Source organism: Poecilia latipinna, unplaced genomic scaffold, assembly GCF_001443285.1.
Source record: "Poecilia latipinna isolate Pla-1442-1.1 unplaced genomic scaffold, P_latipinna-1.0 Scaffold2477, whole genome shotgun sequence".
NCBI classification, from domain to species: domain Eukaryota; kingdom Metazoa; phylum Chordata; class Actinopteri; order Cyprinodontiformes; family Poeciliidae; genus Poecilia; species Poecilia latipinna.
In genome coordinates this window covers 71,191-86,200 of record NW_015115093.1, presented here as the reverse complement: position 1 = coordinate 86,200, position 15,010 = coordinate 71,191, and the positions used below count along the sequence as shown (strand labels likewise).

At 36.9% G+C, this 15,010-nt stretch overlaps 1 protein-coding gene and 1 non-coding gene across 3 annotated transcripts in view; both read left to right on the top strand.

Moving 5' to 3' along the window:
• Window positions 1-737: 737 nt before the first annotated feature.
• trnae-uuc (transfer RNA glutamic acid (anticodon UUC)) lies at window positions 738-809 on the top strand. The gene has a single exon. It is a non-coding gene; the product is annotated as a tRNA-Glu (tRNA).
• Window positions 810-980: 171 nt separating this feature from the next.
• Window positions 981-15,010, top strand: part of elf1 (E74-like ETS transcription factor 1) — a 62,539-nt gene continuing 48,509 nt past the window's right edge. Inside the window, exons 1-2 of one of the 2 annotated variants that reach the window (XM_015019756.1) lie at window positions 981-1,129; window positions 1,359-1,616. The gene's annotated coding sequence lies outside the window, so the exon portion shown is untranslated. Of the gene's footprint in view, window positions 1,617-15,010 lie in introns of both variants that reach the window. The other variant, XM_015019755.1, reaches the window with a different exon arrangement.

Sequence of the window (15,010 nt, the reverse complement as noted above, 5' to 3'; positions counted from 1 at the left end):
GCTACCCTGTTTCGTTTTGTTGGGGAAGCAAAAAGCATTAGCGACCCACTATAGCTTCACAGTGTATCTGGTCCTCATTTGCATTAGTTAATATTTTATCTTTGTTAACTTACAATTTGTGCTCAGTCTAATCAACTGTCTTAACAGGAAAGTGTTTCTAGTTTCTGTATGTAGTACCGGTGAAAGACCACAAGATGCTGCTAGGATCCATGTATCCATGTATCGTAGTTGCCCACTAGGTTGTACGTCATTATGAGTGGCTTACGAAGTACTTTTTTGTAATAAAAGGTGTAAAGTTTACGTTTAACTAATCTTAATGGTTTTAAAATGCATTGAAGAATGTTTTTCAACTATTAATATTAGTGATGAGACAAAATTAATATCTGAATTTCAAAATAGAACAGGACAATCAGAATGAAATACAGCGCGGTGGTTATAAGGCACATAAACATAGCTTAATTTATTTCTAAAACTATATAGGAAACACATTGAATGCTTAAATCAGTCAGAATAATTAAACTTAATTTATTTGAACTATTCTGATTTTGTTACAAAATATTTTAGGGTTAGATGGAAGACTTTTATTCTTGTTTTAAAAATATTTTTAAAACGTGGTAAAAATGTGCCCATTCTCTTTTGTAAAGTTCATGTATGCTGTTTGTAGTAGACCCTTCTGAATAGTTCAAAATTACAGGTGTAATCTTCCAAAACCCCAGCTGTCGTCTGACATGTACAAGTCCCATATGGTCTAGCGGTTAGGATTCCTGGTTTTCACCCAGGCGGCCCGGGTTCGACTCCCGGTATGGGAACAAGTTTTTTAATTCTTAAATGACTATTATTTTAAAATCTTATCCATGACATAGCATAGCAGCAGTCGGAATATGTTCAAACATCACCCGTTAATGTTTTCCGAGGAAAAAAATCCCCACGGACCCCGCCCGTTCAGGAATTATCGTGTATTACCCTCATCCCACATCGGACATTCATTCCCGGAAGATGCACATTACCAGTTGTTTCTCTCTGTGTCAATTCTTATCAGTCCGTGGAGTACAGGCGAGCAAAGCAAACGGCACTTTCGTCCGCAAAATTACGCGTTTGAGCCTACCAGTTTTCAAATGAACACCTGCGAGTGAGTAACGTTTTATAAAACGCATTTATTGTCCAGCCTGTTTGATGTTAATCTCTCGTTAATGACATAAAATTTCTCCTTTTTGTTTCGTACTTTTAAAGAAGCGGGATATGATGTAAAATAAAAAGTAACTTAATTTCAACGCCGAACCTGTCCTGCCCCCTCGGTGCTGACAGGCGAACTTGCAGGGCTTTTGCCAAACTTTGTTGTCGGGCCAATTATTTCCCAGGAAAATGTGACTGCTAGGAATTCCCCACGCATCAGCAGCCTCTGTCGGAGAAAACCGCGACCTTGTGTCAGGAAAGCACACGAAAGCAGCAACGGGAGGGTAAAATCTGACGGCTGCCAGAGCGATGATGTAGCTTTAGCACCGTTACAGCCTGCCGACTCGCACTAAAAGGAGTCATTATGTATTTGGACGTTTTATGATGTGAAGTACCTGTAGAAAGCCCCGGATTGTGCTTCAGTGATGACATCTTCTTCCAAGGTAAGTACAGACAGGATTTAAATACAATCTTCCATGTTGGTGTGACTGTTTGCTGGGAAGGTGATCTGGATTAGTACATATTTTATTATCTAGTGAAGAATATCATGTGAAGTCTCAAGGTTGATATGGTATCAAGACTTAACCATTGTAGCATTCTATTTTGTACTGAATGCTACAAGTACAAAATTCTGTGTGCTGTTAAATTAATGTGGGTGAAATCAAAAGATGTTATTAATAACTAGCAGGACTACACCACCCTGAAGGTCTTTCCCCACACTACTCCATAGATTACAGTGACTCCCCTTTGTGTCAGTCAGCTGGCATGTGACCACACTGAGACCAGGCTGAAAAGTCTGTGCACTTCTTATAGCAGTCACAAGTCACAGAAGAATACAGCAGTTGTTTTGTCTCTCAGTTGCTCATTATTTGAAGGGAGTGTTTTGTTATGAGCAGCATACAGTTGTGTTGACCTGGTCAGAGGCAGCGCCTTGCAAGAGTCTTCACTCCCCTTCAACTTTTCATCATTATTGGTACAATGCTTAGCATTTTGTGGGATGTTGGGTGTAAATGAAGGAGTTTCTGAAAGTGTTGGAGCATTAAAACAAAGTTATGTCTCTTAACTTTATTCAACTGAACAAAAACTGAATTTTTGGACCTAATGAGAAACTAAGAGTCAGCACACACCTTATGCTGTTACCTAGAAACTAGTAATCAGATCCAAAACCTCGTAGTGATGGATTCAGAACTGACCCACACATAAAGATAATTACAAAATCAGTCTTCTACCTCCTGAAGAACATTTCTGGATAGACCAGAATTGCAGTTTTCTGGCCTATCGCCGATTATCGATCTTTAATAAGCCTAACCTGCCGATTATGACTTTGGATAGTACTGACTTTTTTGTCTGAGATGTTTCTATGTATAGCAAGAAAGTCACTGATTTGTAAACAGTATCATAGACTGCAAACATGCAAACAAGTCCTGTTGCAGAGTCAAAGGACAGAGTGGTTGATTTTTAGACCTTTTCCAGTGTAGATACGATCTGTGGGTAAGATTGATACAAATGTAAGTGTTGGCTGATCACCGATATCCGAAAATTAAGGCAGTTGGGGCCGATTATTGGTGCACTCCTACTAATGTCCCAACAAGATCTTGAGAGATCTGTTGTATCAACCTTTCAGACCACTCAGGTCTTCTGGTTCTGGTGAACTCTGGACCCCCAGAACCAGAACCAAACATGGAGAAGCAGCATTCAGTTTGTATGTTTCTTTCATCTGAAACAAACTTCCAGAAAACTGCAAAACAGCCGAAATCCTGAGTTAATTTAAATCAAGACTAAAAACCAATTTGTTCAGAGTTGCCTTCCATTGATAACTGAATCATGATTAGTTTTAGTCTTTATTCTAAATTTTCATGACTTTCCTTTATTATACCACTACTATATAATGTTTGTTTTTTATATTTTAATCATGTAAAGCACTTTGGATTACCGTGTTGCTCAAATGAACTTCCCCTGCCTTAGCAATTACAGTTGGATTCTAGCTGAGACGCAGTAGTGTGTAATTGTGTCCTAATTTCTAACGATTTTAAGATATAAAGTGCTCCGTATTCAGCCCCATTTACTCTAATTCCCATAAAAAGTATTTGTTGATTTTGTTGAAAGTAAGTGGGCCAAGTCTAGACCCACTTGGCATTAAGCAAAGAAGTCAGAGAGAATCCAGAGTTCTCTAGAAATCAGATTGTTACAGATCGATGGAATAATTAGGACTGTGCATCTCCCTAAGCTCACCATCCCTCTTCATAAAACATGGTAGAGGCTGAATCATGCTGTGGGAATGTTTTTGTTTTCAGGAAATACAGGAGATCTGCTTTTTGTTGAATGAAATGTTGTAAGACCTTTTCGAGTTTGCAAGAGATTTGAGTTGCCTTGATTTAGGACAAAATCACATTTATGTTGCTGGTTGTAACGTGAAAATATGGAAAAGTTAAAGTTTCCATTACTATAAGTATAAAGTTCCAGCTTTATTTAGCTTAAAAACAAGAAATAAAAACCTGCTTGGAGCTGCTGGTGACGCAGTGTGTCACTCTTTCCTAGACCATTCCAGGCTGAACATATTGACGAAAACTCAGAGATGTGATCAGATCACGTCTCTGAGTAAATGCTATGTGTTTTCTACAAATGCATGTCTGCAATGCTTTTTTCTTACTGTTCATCCACCCTAATCTGTGGGGAGTCAAAATGTTTGCCAGATGTTTACATTTTTGGGCTGAGATGCTTGTATCCTGGGACAGACAAACAGTGTTTCATTGGCTGGCCAGGGTTGCTCACTTCTGAGCAGGCAGTCGTGACGCAGAGGGAAGGGAGGAGAGTTACGAAATGTTAGTTTTACTGTCCCACTAGAGAGAGGACCAGCAGTCCGACCCGCCGGCCCTCCACCGACCCCTCCCTTCCGTCCCCCCCTCTGAAGTCTTCCCATGGTGGGAACACTGGCAGAGCCTGGTGGATAATTGGAAACTTCAGTCCCCTGAAAACAATTATCAAGGCTTTCCAAATATACTCCACCATGAAGTCATCCTGTTTGTTTCAATCGTTTGCCCTTGCTTTAGGAACGTCTTGCCACACGGCTGCCCACACAGCAGCCCCTCCTTCGCCCCATTCCTTTCTGCTTTGATAGCTTTCGGTTTGCAGGAAAACAGCCTCGGACCAGTGGAGTGTGTGTGTGGAGGCCAGAGCAGTTCCCGGTATCCTCCTTATCCTGGCACCGTTTTGTCTTTGGCAGCAGTCTGAGCTGCTCAGGCTCGTTCTGATGACCAAGGACAGCAGCAGCGAAGAGCTGCCGTTCTCCTCTTTTTCATGGCGAAGGGCTCCTCAGACATCAGACACCTCTTCTTGCTGAAGATGTACCCACCCGCCTTAATGGGCCTTGATATTGATTCAACTCCACAAAAAGAAGAACTGGGCTTTTATCCCATGTAGAAAGCAGCACTCCAGTTCCACAAATGCTTTCAGGGAAGCCTTGTAAGAGATGGGAAAGACTACAGCTGTTTCTTTTGCAAGTTGCTAGGGGTGGTAATGTTTCAAATAGAGGTGCAGAAAAAAAATCGATTCTAAAGAGAATCACAATTCCTAGTCTTGGCATGCCTTCTGCAATAAATCAATTAATCACATGGTAAATTAAAACAAATTCAATAATTTCCATTTGCATGACTATTTACTTTTTCTTTTCTCTTTTTCTACTAAAAACTGGATGACAAAAGTCTTCTGTATGGTGTTTTGGTCTCAGCTAGCCCTTATTTTCCCCAAGGATAATTCTGTTTACACAGACTTCATGATTCATTTTATTTATTTCTGTTGCTTTATGTATTTTGAATATTTAAAATGTTTTCCAGTTCAGTGTTAAATGTTCAGTAGAATTTAAAGGTTATTGATATTTGAGAGACTGTACTTGCATTATTATGCCATTCTGTATATTACTTGAAAATGGTCTCAAAATAATAATCATTTATCGCAATAACTTCCGTGATAATTTATCGCCCAGCAAAATTTGTTATTGCAACAGACCTCATCCTGGGAATTCCGGATCATTTTAAGATGCTTCATTTATTTTGTAAAATTATATTTTGAATAATTCTTTGATATTTTTTTAAAGTAAAAGTCAGACAGCTAAGCTAACCTAATACGGGTAATTTAAGTTACAGAATTTTATGCATGAACCTGTTTTTGCTTAAATGTAAACTGATGTAATTTGACACAGATTGGAACTTTATAGAATACATAGCTCTCATGTGACGTCACACTTCCGGAAACTTTGTAGCTGACAGCCATCTTGGTAGGAATCTGTAACTAACTGGAGTTGCTATGACGACAATAAACCAGCCACAAGCTTAGAATTAGCACTATCTAATTTACAAACAGCATAAGTATATTACAAACAATACTCAATTATAGTTTTTGAGTACTCTGCTTTCTTTTTATTTTTCTCGAAGCCATGGTTTATCTATGCTTTGTACCCCCTCCTGCTTACCAGGGTGGCAGTACAGTGGCGCGGATCACTTCTGGAAAACATGTATTGTTTTAAACAAATGTTCTATTTGTGTAAACAGTTTCAGAATTGAAAATAGTTTCTGAATTGAATTATCACCCTAAAAACCAGAACCGAATCAAATTGCTAGACTCTCACACTTTATTTGTGATTTTATTTACTTTGGTTAATTAATTGTAAATGTGAAACTTATATTGCTGAAACGATTCATTAGATGAATGGATTATTGAAATATTAATCGAATAATTAAGTAATCAATTAATCATTAACTGGAGCCTACAGACTCTCCTCAGAGCACTAATTAAGTCAAACATGTACAAAAAATTTACATTTTACATTAAAGATAAAAAACCCCATTTCAGTCTATAAAAATGTTGAACTCAAGTGGCAGTTTTAGTTTAACCCGGTTCAAATTCTGTAAAAAAAATCTCTTATTAAACATGTTTTACTATAGTTATTGATAAAAAAGTAATTAACTGATCAGCTGAGCTTTTCACATGTTGATCATTTTAGCTGCAAATGATCAAGTACTATATTATTGCATTTTAGGCAGTAGAATGTTTATTGTATTTAAAAACAATTTGTTTCTAACTTTATAACTTGATGCTTTTCCATGCCATAAATGTGAAAATAAATGTAATTTGGCATCTTAAGAATAACCACAAGATGGCAATGTTCATATGCTATGACTAAACAAACAGTCATGAGATGGCTGAAGTCTCAAACCACCCGCTGAAAGGCAGGAACCGGCTTGTGAAAAGAGAAATAAAACTATTGAACTTCCGCTTTTCACGTGTAAAAAATACCCTTTGCTGGGCTTGTTACTGTTAGCAGAAGGGAGGGGGAAACGTTTGCAAAGTTCCCTAATCGTAAGCTGCTGTTAAACGAACCCCAGCTTTTCTCTTCTTCTTTATTTCACACCTGACGATCACCTTGTCGGACATGTTTGATTGCAGCGGCAACAGCGCGCGCTCTCTGACCGAACATGACGTCAGAGAGAAAGGAGTGAGAGAGAGAAGGGGAAATTCCACCTGTAGCCTCTTCCTGTCTCACCAGCATGTGACACGGACGAGTCATCGAGTCTCCTTTGCTCCACGAATCCCTACCTTGTTATGATGTAATCCTGTGAAAGCACTCGGGGCTATTTTTAGTTGGAAAAAATGTGGAAAACTTGACTGGTATTGTAGGAATCGGCTGTTGATGGTAAAGAATTTGTTTTGTGAGGTCATAGTGACTCATGGTGAAATTAGATAAAGTGGTTCTAATAATCTAATAGCACAAAGCAACATCTCACTAAATGGAGACAATGATATTTGTTATTTTATATTGAACCATTTTCATTCTCTTAAAAAAACGGGTCCTGTCTCTTTAAGGATGATCTCTATTCTGATTGGTCACGCAGACTGTACCTGTTTTCTGCTTTGTAGGCGTGACGTGCCTGTTTTAGATCTCTATAAAAGAGTCTGATGAGCTGTTAGTAGGTCAGTGTAACTTTAGCTGTTTTTTACACTTATCTTTTGTTTCTGTTCGCTTTTTTAATCTAGTCAAAAAAAGAAGAAGCTCAATATATGTAAGAAACATACGACAGAGTATTATGGTCACGCTAAGAAAATAAAATATAGAAATAAATAAAGAAGTAAAAAAAATATAAAATTACAAGAATAAAGTTGTACAGGAATAAATACATGTTTGTACAAGAATAAAGTTTTATAATAGTCATAAATTTAGACTTTATTCTCTTAATATTGTAACTTAATTCTTAAAATATTATGGCCTCTCATATTATCACAACTTTTTTTCTTGTATTATTTCAACTTTATTCTTGTATGACTTTTTTCTTGAAATATTATGAGCAATGCTTGAAATATTATGACTTTATTCTCGTATCATCACAGCTTTATTTTTTTACAATTTTATTCTCAAAATATTATGACTTAATTCTCAAAATACTATGAATTTATTCTCATATTACATCATTATTCTCGTATTATTTCAACTTCATTCTTGTGCAACTTTATTCTTGTAATATTGTGGCTTTATCCTAAAATTTGCAGGAACTGCCATAGGCTCTCATGTCAATAGAACAATAGAACATTACCAACTCATTCAATCTGGTACCAAGGTCTTGCTAATAAAGTGGCCTGTTAGACTGGTATTGTAGGAATCGGCTGTTGATAGTCCCACCCAGTTATTAGCATACTCTAATGCTAATAACTGGGTGGGAAGGGAACATCTGCAGATTGTCCTGGAACACTTGGCACCTGAACACGAGTTAAAAATTTTCCTGGCCCTCTTGGAATGTTATGTGGAGTGTTTGGAGATCAAACTTACAACCCAGAGATTGCAATGCCATCAGACACCGTGCAGCTTAGAGCCTGGGAAAGCACCTCAGACATTTCAGCAAGTTCTTTGAGGCATTCCTAAGGAGTGTTTTAAAGGGACATCATGTAAAATCAACCTTTTTTAGTTTTGCATCATGATATAATATTATTCCCTCATCAAAACATACCTGGAGTTTTGCTTTCATTCTTTAATGTGTTTGAGAAATCCTTTAATCTCCATGGCAACCATTCAGCTGTGCAAAACCTAATGCCCCCTTTGAGCTGTGGCTCCTCAGAGCTGCAGAAGAGCTTCCACATAGCTTCCACATCCCTATGACTCCCCTACTCAGCTCCTTCAGACTAGCCAGCAGCAATTAGCAAACACCTGGTGGAGCTGCTTATCAGTTGAGCTCATTATACGAGCTACTTCTCAGTGCAACGCTGGTAAAAACGTTGGTATAGAGTTAATAGACTAGCAATGTTGTGTTGACAATTTTTTTTGTGTGTTTTAATTATATGAAATATTGTGAAACTGGTGACATGACCTCTACTGGTTTATCCACAGTTTTCACTCCTCACCATTGTTTATTTTTAAGCAGTTATGAGGCACTGTTACAAAACGGTTAAATTCTGCTGTGCAAGTTACTCAACATGTTGTTGCTAGGTAACCCAAGAATGAGTGAGTTGCTAGGTAACCAAAGAATGAGTGAATTAGTTGATTCCACCAACCTTGTTTAAGAACTGAAGCCTTTTCCTCTGCCTACATCTCCCAGAATGCTGTGCGGTTCTGGATTGGGGTTCAGTGAATATTCTGTATATTGTATTTTCAATACATTATCAGATGTACTATTTATTGATATTGATCATGTGTCTATCACAATGCATATTGCTGCTGAGAACAAGGATTGTTTGTCATGTACACACACTGAGCCGTGGCTCATTGTGTGACTTTGTTTGCAGGGAGGATGCTGTTGGCCCTCTCAGCATGCTGACATCATGAGATCAGCTAACCGCATTACTGCAATATATTTATGTTGCTCGCTGTGGTCCTAGCAGGTCCGCCAGCGTATTGAGCTGCATCTCTGATGTTCATGTAATCCCATTAAGGAGTGGCTGAGTTTGTAATGTTTTAGCTCACTGTCGTTTCAAGGCACAAAATAGTTCCTTGCGAAAATAGAAGCTGTCTTTGTCTGCAGCTTCAGCACATAATGACATTTCAGCCTGTTATTCTTCGTGTCTGCTTGGAGGTAATGAGGCAGTTGTGAGTGGATCATGAAGGCTTCTCCTGAGTCAGCTCAGTGCGGATTTACACTGAGCTTTGTCTGAAGATGCCACATGATCTGTCCGCTTTGCACTCCCAAATAATGTAACAAACTTCAAGCAAAGACAGCTGGTAGAGTGGATAATGAGCTTTAAATGATTTATTTTTTTGTATCTGGTGAATGCTTTTTTCCCCCTTTTTTAGGACGAGATGTTCTCAAGCTTGGTTAATTATTTAAGTACACAGAAGCTACACTGCAAAAACACAATCTTGCCATGTAGTTTTGGTCTAGATTTTAGTGCAAATATTTTAGTACACTTGAAATAAGACAAAACTAACTTACAAATAACTTTTCAGGAAGACACAGGAGCCTGTTTAAGGAGAACAATTTCTTATTATTAATGAAAAAGTACTTGTTCCATTGGAAAAGTGAACTAATCTGCCAATGGAGCAATGCTTTTTCACCAATATTAAGGATTTATTGACTCAAAACAAGCTCCTATATCTTGCTCAATAGTTACTTATTATAAATAGTTTGGTTTTATTTCAAGCTTAATAAGGTATTAGCACTGGAAACTAGACCAAAAAGACTTGATAAGATTTTGTGTTTTTGCAGTGCAGGATATTATAATCAAGGCTAATGGCAATAGCATATACTCTAAAGAAGGGGTGTTGAAACTTGTTGTCATATGGGCCAAAATTGTTCAGTCAGAAGAACTTAAAATAAAATAAAGAACTAAAATCAGGCAAATAAAGTCGTCTTTTTTGTGTAGGACACAGATGGTAACCCAGAGATTAGAACATGATTGTGTATGTTAGCTGTATTGAAAGATATGGATCAAGTTTTCAAATTTATTTATTTTTTTGGCTTGACTGAACAAATGTATTCTCAGTTATAAGAACAGGATTTGGGTCACTTCCTTTTAGGACTGGACAATAAATCAATAACAATATATTGCGATAGACGTGATCAATATCAATAGATAATACATCTGATAGTTTATATTCTCAATGTTGAATATTTTAACTGTACAGCATTCTGGGAGATGTAGGCAGAGGAAAAGGCTTTAGCTGCTAAACAAGGTGGGCAGAATCAACTAACTCGCTCACTCTTTGGTTACCTAGCAACAAACTTGTTGCTAGGTAACCAAAGAGTGAGCAAGTTACCTAGCAACAAACCTGTTGCTAGGTAACTTGCGAATGTTCCGCCACTGTGCCTAATATCTGCCTAAGAATAATGAAAAATAATGAGTTGGAGGGAAAACTGGATAAAGCCGAAAAGGTCACCCCACCAGTTAGGCAGAATTTCAGTTAATTAAAACAAAAATATTGACAATTATCAATAACAACTTTTTCCAGTTTTTCAGCCATATTGTCCAGCCTTACTTTCTTTTAAAGCTCTTGCTATATTTAGTTGAGTTTAATTAAATTAAATAACGGCTCATTTCGGTGCAGCAAAGTCAGATTTTCAGTAAATGTTTCTGGATAAACATGGTTAAACTTAAAAAAGCTTGGTTATAAAAAGACAAATACTGAGTTGTATTTAACATTATATTGGTATATTACTCTACGGATGTCATGGTGCTTGAGAAATAATGAGCCGAAACTACAGCAATGCAGTTGTCTGTGTTTTTTTTTTTGTTTTTTTGTTTTTTGCATAATCAACAAAAAAGACAACCTGTTGGAAATAGTCTTTGTTTATTACACCTGCATGAGAAGCAGCTTGATGTGGTGAATGACGTAACGCGTCTGACTGACGGCGGCTCAAATGGCCCTCAGAGGTGAGGCGTTCATGTTGTGGATTCTTGGCCTGCTCCTTGTCTTTAATTATTAATGTGATGCTGTCTGCATGTGTGTGAATGTGGAATGAGCAGCAGTAAACCCAATGCTATCTTATCTCTGTTTATAAAAACTACAGCATGGTGGATTTTTAAACATATTTACAGGCCTTCAGGTTTATTGATACAACAAACTGGAGTGTACAATGAAAACTGTTGAAATTACCCTTATATTTTATGTATTCATACCACTTAAACTTCTACATTTTGTCTTGCTACAACCACAAACATTCAGGTATTTTATTGGGATCTTATGTGAGAGGCCATCACAAAGTAGTGCACAATTGTTGAAGTGGACAGGAAATGCCAGCTGTTCATTATCTTTTTTTTTTGTTATTATTATTTTTGTCAATAAATTTTTTGCAATCGCACGCATTGATTTTGTGGTGGTACTTTGGAATATTTCTATAAATATTTGGAAGTTTTCAATATCTTTTCCCTATTAAACCTCTTCCAAAATCTACTAATACAACCCTAGCTATACAGCAGGGCTAAAATGGAATGGTTTAGACCAAAGCATATGCTTTAGAATGGCCTAGTCAAAGTTCCAAACAAGTAAGATAGAGAATCTTTAGTGACACTTGAAAATTTATGTCCACAATTCAATTGAACTTGAGCTAATTTAGCAAAAATTGGAAATTGTCCGTTTTTGGACGTTAAAACTTTGTGGATACATACCAAGAAAACATTCTGCTGTAATGGCAGTGAAAGAGGATTTCTACAAATGCTGAATACAAATCCATAACACACTTTCCAGAATTTAAAAAATAAATAATTGCAAAGATATAAAATATATATATCTATATCTATATATATATATATAAAGTATTTTTGATCTAGTTTCTAGTGCAAATATATGAGTAAACTTGAAATAAAACAAAACTGACTTACAAGTACCTTTTCATGAAGATATAGGCACTTGTTTTATATCAATAATTTATCAATATTGATGAAAAAATACTAGGTTCACTGGCAAGTTGTTCACTTATAACAGGATAATTTTTCCCATGTTTTTAGTGAAATAATCTCCCAGTGGAATTAAAACTGGGTTGCTAGGTGACAGGCTAGGCTTGGCTGGCATTGCTAGGTAACACGGCCAGTGGAACTTTTAACATGGGAAAAATGTCTTGAAATAATGTGTCTGTGGAACTAATACTTTTTTGTTTTTATCAATTTTAAAGATTATTTACTTTTATATCTTTCTGAAAAGTTACTTGCAAATTATTTTGTCTTATTTCAAGTGTACTAAGATATATGCACTAGAATTAAACTAAAATATTTGGTAATATTTTGCGTTTTTTTCAATAAAAAATATTAAAAAACCATTTACACTTCCACTGTCTAATGTCGCAGCTCTGACATAAAATCCCACTAAATTGCAAAAAGTTTTCTTTAACATGTGAAAATGTTTCTATATCTTGTAGAATTGATTTGCATGTTTGTGCATTATTCATATCACATACTACTGTGAGCATCGTCAGGTAAGCCGAACGCTGCCGCAGGCATGTGATCTTTGCATTGCTCTCTGCTCAGAGGTGATAATGAATGATTCACACTCTGCTGCATACTGAATGTTGTCTTTTTTCCAGCGGTTCCCACACACACAGCTCCTTGTTGGGTCTCTCTATCTGCAGTCCTGTTCCATCAGCACACTGAATCATCTCAGCTCAGGACTAAACGAAGCACAGTCACTGTCCGAGAATGATAAACCACATCACACCACAAGCTGCCGGATTCCTGAACCAACTAGATTGTTGCGACAAAAAGTGTGACCCCAACCGGCTGGCATGCTGCATAGCCGCTTGACCTTTAATCTTCTACAATAATCTGGAATCGAAGTGTTTTCTCGCTCAATAATTTTTACCCCATCAGCGAGGTGAAGTGAAATATCTCACTGCTGCCCGGGTTTTGACCTCATTCAGGGTCTCCTGTATGATCCACCTCTGTCTCGTTGGCAGACATCTAACTGCCTCGGTAAAAATATTTACAGCTCTGATTTGAGCATCGTATGACCTCTGAGCTGCACAAATACATGAATGTCCTCTAAACGTCTCTGTATCTCTGACTGAAGGATCTTCTCCTGATATCTGAAAGCTTATTGAGAGCTGTAGCGTTTACCAAAACACTCTGCTCGGGAATTAAATTTATCTTTCAGCTTGTAGCTCAGAAGTTTGTCTGAAACAGAGCCAAGTCTAAGGAAAAGGAAGCATTGAATTTTAGGCTTATTTCAGGGATGCTTTTAAGAATAAATAACAGTAATCTTTAGCGGGCATTTATTGTATCATTTATCATTTATCGTGATTATTGTTGCTATGATAAATTCTAATTGATGTTTGAAACTCGCCAAAACAGTTTTCTCCACTTCTTGTTCAATGAAAGCATCAATAACATACTAATAAATTACAATTTAGTGATGCAAATCGCACTCGTTTATGTGGCTGGTGTCCTAAAGAAGCACATTACAAATGGGAATGTTTTTCAAGTATTTGTGGGGCTATAATTGCTGTGTAACAGCTTTACAGTTGCCTAAAAAACATTTAATAAATAGTTTATTGTTGCTTTTATTGTCATGTTGTCCCTTACTCATCGTAGGGCAGTATGAGTTAAAAATAAATTTTTTTTTAATACCAGATCCGATTTTAATCAATTTTTGTGGTTTTTTTCTCTCCTTCCTTTAGATTAAATCTTCAACAACCAAAAATTTGATTAATCAATTTAATATCGATTCATCGCCCAGTCCTAACTTAGCTTCTGAAACATTTGAGAGAAAAAAAACTAACACTCATAGGTTACTGATTTAAAATGCATTACAAAAGTGTTCATATCCCTTAAACGTTTTCAGATTTTATCGCATTACATCCACAAACTTCAGTGTACTTTATTGGTATTTAATAATCATCATGATTATTAGTCATAATCATGATGACTATGATAAATAATTGTCATGATCATGATGAGTATTAATGTGACCAACCATCTCACATGGGACGGTTTAGCTGTAATGTGTAGATCTTCCTGTTAATCTACTGTAATTTACAAGAGTAAAATTCTCTTTTTGTTTTTCTTTTATGTTGTTTTGGGCACCAAAACTGACTCCAGCCCTGGGGCCCTTGTTCTCTTAAATCCGGCCCTGCTTCCTCTTAATTCATGCATTACTTTACCTTGAACTGTCACTTAAAATTCCAATAACTGATGTTGAAGTTTGTGGTTGATTTGAAAGAAAAGGCATTGAAGAACAAACTACTACGCCCAAGTGCTTCATTAAAAACTCATTTTAATAATCTTTTCATTTGAATTTGGCACCCACAAATGGCTATAATTTGTTTTGATAAAGTTATGCTGTGTTTTCCTGTTTTGTTTTCTGTTTCCTGATGGCCTCTGCTATTCACAGCTAGAGTAACATGCGAGCTGGTTTTCTTTCTTTTGCACCAAAGGAGAGGTGTGTCCTCTCAGGTAGTCTGCACATTCACACGTCTCTGCACTGATCGCACTGATCGCACATCAAGGCTCGCTCTTTGTCTGCTCTGGTTGGTACGCTGTCGTAGAGAGAACAAAGTAGAACAAAAATGCAGCGTGTGATACAGGGCTTTTTGTGATTTCACACAGAGGTTGAGTTTCATTTTATCCCACTGACATGTCTCCAGGCAAAAGCAATTTGAACATCTTCACTTTTATTGCCTTTCTCACCCCCAACATTTAGCAGAGATGGGATATACTGTGATAATGGGGGGGATTACAAAGGATAACTTGGAAGGGTTGTAAAACGGTGGCAGAAAAAGAATTGTTTTCCTGTTGTTTTTTTAAAAGAAACCCTTAATTCTTATGGATTTCATAAAATATGGGAGTTTACTCCAGATTTGGTTTAGTAGGTGTGCAAACTACTGACCCTGAGGCTATTAAATATTAATAATGTTCTGCTGCGTTTGCATAG